This window comes from Gymnogyps californianus, chromosome 2, assembly GCF_018139145.2.
Source record: "Gymnogyps californianus isolate 813 chromosome 2, ASM1813914v2, whole genome shotgun sequence".
Lineage (NCBI taxonomy): Eukaryota > Metazoa > Chordata > Aves > Accipitriformes > Cathartidae > Gymnogyps > Gymnogyps californianus.
The window spans coordinates 113,115,780-113,121,903 of NC_059472.1; positions in this window are offsets into that span (position 1 = coordinate 113,115,780).

Consider the following 6,124-nt stretch of genomic DNA (forward strand, 5'->3'; position numbering starts at 1 on the left):
GCTCTCTATTCAAGGAGAGTTTCAGCAATCTCCAGGAGAAAACAACAGCCCCAGTTTAAATCCAGCCAGCACTTTCTTTGTACAGACGGTATGAAAGAAAAAACAAGAGGTGAAACGTAAGCCAAAGTACCACTGGTTTCCTAACCCACTAAAAGCATGAAGACCCAATTCTGGAAACAAAAGAGTAAATGACCCTGTGATAACAAACACAACCTCAGAGAGGTCACCATATGCAGAAACAGATCCTCCTTTCTCCAGCACCTTTTCCCTTGGCCCCCTCCAAACGCTGCCTACGCAGGCTCCAGCTGTCTCCTACCTCTGAAGCACCTTCTTCCACAGCAGCAATGTTCCTCTGCAGACTTTGACACCTCTGTCACCCCAACCTTAAGATAAATGAAGGGCCTGAGAAAGTCTACAATGGGTCCATCTTTTTCAGCTTTGTCCTCTTTAAGCTGCTGGGCTCTTTTCTGAATGAGAATTTTTGTAAGTACAGCTAGTAGATGAGCGTTGGAAATCTGTGCCAGGAGCTGGGGCTGAAAGAGAAGACAGGAGTTTTGAGCTGGAAGGCATGGGAGCCTGGGAGGGGGCAGAAGAGGGGCTCTGCAGCAGGGCGAGGGGCTCTGCAGTAAGGGGCTGCCAAATAGGGGGAGGCATGAAGACCCATGCGATGATGACTCACTGGGCAAGTCTATATTAGTGATTATAGTCTATATTATCACTCCCCTTATGCCTCTGGGAGGAGCAGGGCAGGAAGATTTCCCCTGTGAGAAGCAGTCTGGGAGAGGACATGGAGGAGACATGAGGTATGCAGAGGGGCTCCGAGCAAGCAGCGGAGGCTGCCGAGGTAGTGGTGCATCAGGAGCTTGGGGCAACAGGGGTGAGGGCTTTCCCTCCGTGCTGCACCCCCACACCTGCATCTGGACACCCGTGACCAGGGCTACACTTTGGGGTGGAGTATGCAGGCAGGAGCCCCGCTGCCAGCTCACCCCCTGCTTACGCACCTACCCCACACACAGCACTGAGCCCTGCACTGCTGCCTCCTTCTCCTTACAACGGAAGGAAGAGCCATAAGCTACCTCTCCAGCATGTGCAAGCACAGCAGTACACTTTGAAACGTGTTCCCTCTAAAAATGTCCCAGACAAAACAGATCGATAGCGTAATTCTCTGCCTCCAAAGCAGCAGGGTACTGCTGAGACCGTCCAATACACACAGAGAGCACACTTTCCACCAACCGTACCAACACACTCTCACCAGGTATTGTGAGTAGATTAGTTATTTGCACTAGCAGATCTTTCCCACATGAGTTTCAAAATGTTGGGCCATTATGGGACTTGGATTCCTCCCATTACGAGGCAACAGCATCTTTTTAAAGAAATAAAAATAGCACTGCTAAGCGGATACAACTACCTCTTATATTACTAGAGTTACCACAGAATGCATCTGTGGTGTAATTCCACTCAGTCTGGTTGACTTACTCTGTGGATGATTTTTGAGCCCTTACATTTTATCAATTTACTGAAAAGGCTTTTTGCCTTTTTTTTTTTTTTTTTTTTTTTTTTGGACAAAAGCCCAAATAAAATACTTCACAGTCCATGTAATTCTGGGCCTTCCTATGTTCCTATATGTCTCTCTTTCTAAACTGAATAAATAAATCATGCATTTTGTTTTCAAGTAATGTTATCAAGTGCCAGGCAGACATTGTCTGACCCCAGAAACCATTAACTGACCCAAGCTTTGCTCCCCACGAGACCAAACAGACTCAAGATTTAAACACATTTTATAAAAACTATAACATATATCTATATATCATCTCTCTCTCTCTCATCCCTTCTGCTCTAAATGGGACCCGGGAAAAACTGAAAAAGCTTAATTCCAATAATTTACTCCAGAGCTGTCTTGTGGCTCAAGAGGCTGACTCACAGGTCAAAGAAACTTGCAATGAAATAGCAGCAGAGCTATTTTCATTCCCTGTTTCCCAAGAAACAGTATTGCAGTTATGTTTGCCAATATTCACTGCTTATGCCAATTAACCAGATATCCCTATTATTTATAGCTACCTGGGGTACGATTTCATTGCTTATACATGTATGACCCTCTGCCTCTGACTAGACCCACAGATACTACTTGAGGTTGCTCACAGAGTACAGTACTACTTCGCCCTAGTACACTTCGAAGTATCTTTCTGAATGATATTTCACAGCATGCTCCTGCACGTACTCTTCAGTTAGCAAAACATCATTGATATGCTCTATGTATCGGCATCAGTATTCCTAAAGTTGTCCTGTTTATGTAAAACTGATTTTAAGTCAAGATGTTACGCAGCCTACATCCCAGCTGTTCCATAATTAAACTGGATATCATAAAATCTGATGTAGAAAGTATTACCAGGTTGCAGAAGGTAAATATTCATAGATTAAGCTTGTTCTCTTTAGCTTGAAAAACTATGCAATTTAGAGATCATAACTTCTAAAATTAATCAAAATCTTGGCAGATGTATTAACAAAACTAAATCTTAGTGTTTAAAAAAAAAATAGTCTGCTTTAGCTCAAGCTCCGCTAAAATTACCTGATGTATAGGTGCCTAACGTACATCATGTGCAAGAAATTCTATACATACAGAGACCTTTGTTATACACTTTCTTAATTACCTGTATTGTTTATCAATATTCACTCATTTTTTCATATACACATGTTCATCTGAAGCAACTTACATTACAGCTATTTTCATTACAGCTTTCTTTGAATATCGTCTCATTGTCAACATCAACTGGCATGCATATGATTCCTATAGGTACCTGCACATACAGAATCTGGCATTTGTGAGACAACGCCTGTGCAAAGGCTAACGAGGTGGGTAAAACATCAGTCTCATTTGGTGCATCCAAGATGGATGCTACATCCTCTATCCACAGCATAGACAAACACAGGACTAAGATTTACATGATACAGTGAATTTACTGTGTGAGAAGCAAGAAAATGAAAGAGGATTTGCCTTCTGAAACTGGACAGTACTCTCTTCAAGAGCAAGAACTGCCACTTTTATTAACTGTTTTCAAAAATCTGCAGCTAAGAGGACTCTTCTTTTGAGCTGAGTACTTAACAGTCCTTCTCCACTTGTACATACTTGACAAATACAAGCATATTGCCCCTTAGGGTGTGTTTTGGTTTGATTGGGGTTTTGTTTGTTTGTTTTTCCAGAAGAAATTATCAGAAAGTGGTAAATGCCAACATCTCTTCAAGTATGCTTGCATGTTTTTGTATGCTTTGTAGTCCTGCCTCCAAAGGAAAAACACATGCACACAATTTAGCATTGAAAATACTTCACACTGTACTGATGGCTTTTTTGTCTTCTGAATCTCAGTTTATAATTGTTGGAAGCAAGTTTTCTAGTCAAAGTTAGCTAAGCTAGTAGAAAAACCTGCTGTATATTATTGTTATACTACTGTCCACCAGCACGGAACTTACTGTCCTGTAACTACATATCTCAGATTATAAAATACATATGCATGTGTTCATTTCAAATGATCGGTTATTTATTTCATAGCTGAAGAAACATATCTCAATGTGAGAAAACAAGTATACGCCTACTCACTCAAACGGGTGTAAGCTTCACTGCAACACACCTTATATTTTCAGCTTATTTCCAGAGGGGAAGATGACAACAGAAATATTAGATTCCAATGCTGCTTTCACCTACTCAGAATGTTATTTCAAGTTATTGCTCTGTGATTAATACAAAGATTATACCGTGATATGGCTTGAAAGGCTGACCGTCTTTCACGCACTCTGGAGAGTGTGAGGTTTTGTACATGAATAATAGAGAAATGTGAATCAGCACAGGTAGATCACTGATTTGTCTACTTCACACGTACAACGAAGTGCTAATAGGTTAATTTGCAACTTGTTTTATTTTTATCCTTACATCTCTATCACTGGTAAGCCAGTTGGGCGAGATCCTTCATTTCTGTAATTCCAACTGTTTTACACTGTACTCAATATTTCCATCTCTAAACATGGGCCCACACAAATCAAACAACTGATTTCAGATTTTAAAAACTTTTTTTCCGTTTTAAAACATCTCTAAGTTTTATAGCAGTTCAATTGTATGTGCAACTCCAAAACATCCCTCACCTGCAAATCTGCCAGTCTGATGCTCGCTTACGTCACAGGTCTTTCACTCTTTCACCAAGCACAATGTTCCTGAGATGGGCACAATGCAATACATGCCCATGTAAAATCCTTTACATGGCCAGGGAAGTTAAAAAGATGCTTTAGCATGACGGAAAATTCAGGTTGGATAGAAAAAACATACAAGTAGAAAACACTGATTTAAAAAATGCCAAGGCACATCCTTTCATTGCCCACAAGGAAAACCCACAGAGTGGTATGGTTATGGAGATCTGTTCCTCCGCTCCACTATTGCCTAAAAGGACAAGGGGCAGATTTTTCATACTGCTTGGGACAGATGCCTCGCTACGCACAAAGATCTGTAATTTGGTATTATGTTTCTGAAATGACTGCATGTAGCCTCTGCATCATGCTGGAGAAGAGAAATGCTCCTGCTGCTTTGCAGCCCTACCACTCCACAACTCCCAGGAGACCTCGGAGCTCTGCACATCCACATCAGTTCTCCTCTGGTGGACATTCCCAGAGGAATTACACTGCTGCGAGAGTGCAAAGCCATGTAATCCACAACACATGAAGGATACATAAAAAAATTGTACATTTTCTCCTTAATAAACAGTCCCTCTGGACACAGAAGTCACAGTCTGCCCCTGCTCTGCAGCACATTGGGATAACCGTGCATCAGTCACATCCTACATTTTCTCCGTGTTGTTTTTTTCTTTTGCAGCACTTGCAGATATCCACTGGGGAATATGGTAATCCCAAAACACTGCTGTCTCCATGCTACAAGGTTTTACCATTCATTCATCAACATTAGCTGTGTTAGTGCATTATAAACAACTGGCTTATTTGTACAGGAAGTAAAGACAAATTAGGAAGTTCGTGTACTAACATTTTATCTGCCCTGGCTTTGACACACCATCCTGTCCTGTTATAGAACTTTGGTATTGAAATAAGCTATACAAAAATTACACATACTCTCTGCTTCTATTCCACTTCCTTTTCCCCATGATCAAATCCCTTTTCAGAGATATGAGAAGACAAGCAACGTAGAAAGCACCTTGAAGGTTACCTTATTGCTTTTCCAGCAAATTATGTGGCTGTCTGCCTCTGGAAAAGGTTTGGGGAGCTGCATCAACATGCAAAGAACCTCAAAAGGAGGAGGGAATTTTTGACTGCTCTAATTGTCACTCTGTCCTGAAACTGAGACCTCCAGCACAGCAAAGACCTCTTGACACCAAACAAAATCAGCAATGAACAACAATTAAGATGGTTTCCCACACAAACCTCAGTCCTGCTCTTGGCAAACTGCAGGTAATTTGCTTAGAGAAGAAATTTTCTTAAGCTGTCACTTTAGCAACAAAATTGCCATCAAGGGAAAAAAATGCAACAATATCTTGATGCAGATGGAAACGAGAGAGCTGTATTGTCTCTAGGAGAACCAAGGCAGATGGTATAGATTAGGTTCATTTTACCATTCAGTAAAATCAGCTAACAGGATCTGACTTGTCTTTTATCAGTCTGATACACATCTACTTATTCCTAACTTACAGTGGACAGAGTAAAATATGGTTTAAGAATTACTTGTTCTCAAATTTCACTTATATTCTTAAAAGTAGAGGATTTTAGGCATAAATCTGCCATTCATGACATACCTGTTTCCCCTCTCTATTCAATGTAAAAGCAGCCTTTATTGAAATGATCACAAATTACACACTGACATTTGGCAGCCTTTGTTAAAAACAGGAGCCTACCACAGCCTCATCACAGCTCTCTATTGCCATCTCCCCATTTCTGTAGCTAAATACAGCCAGTGTAGCAAAGCAGCTGCATCATTTACTGTTCATTAAGAGGTAGAAATGACGCAGCAGGTGGATGTCAGGTTTTGTCCATTACTTCACAGTTACTCATTCTCAATATTTAATCTGCATGCTATGCATTTTGATAGGTGGAATGAGAACCATTTATCTAAATCAGAATGATTCATCTGAGGAATATT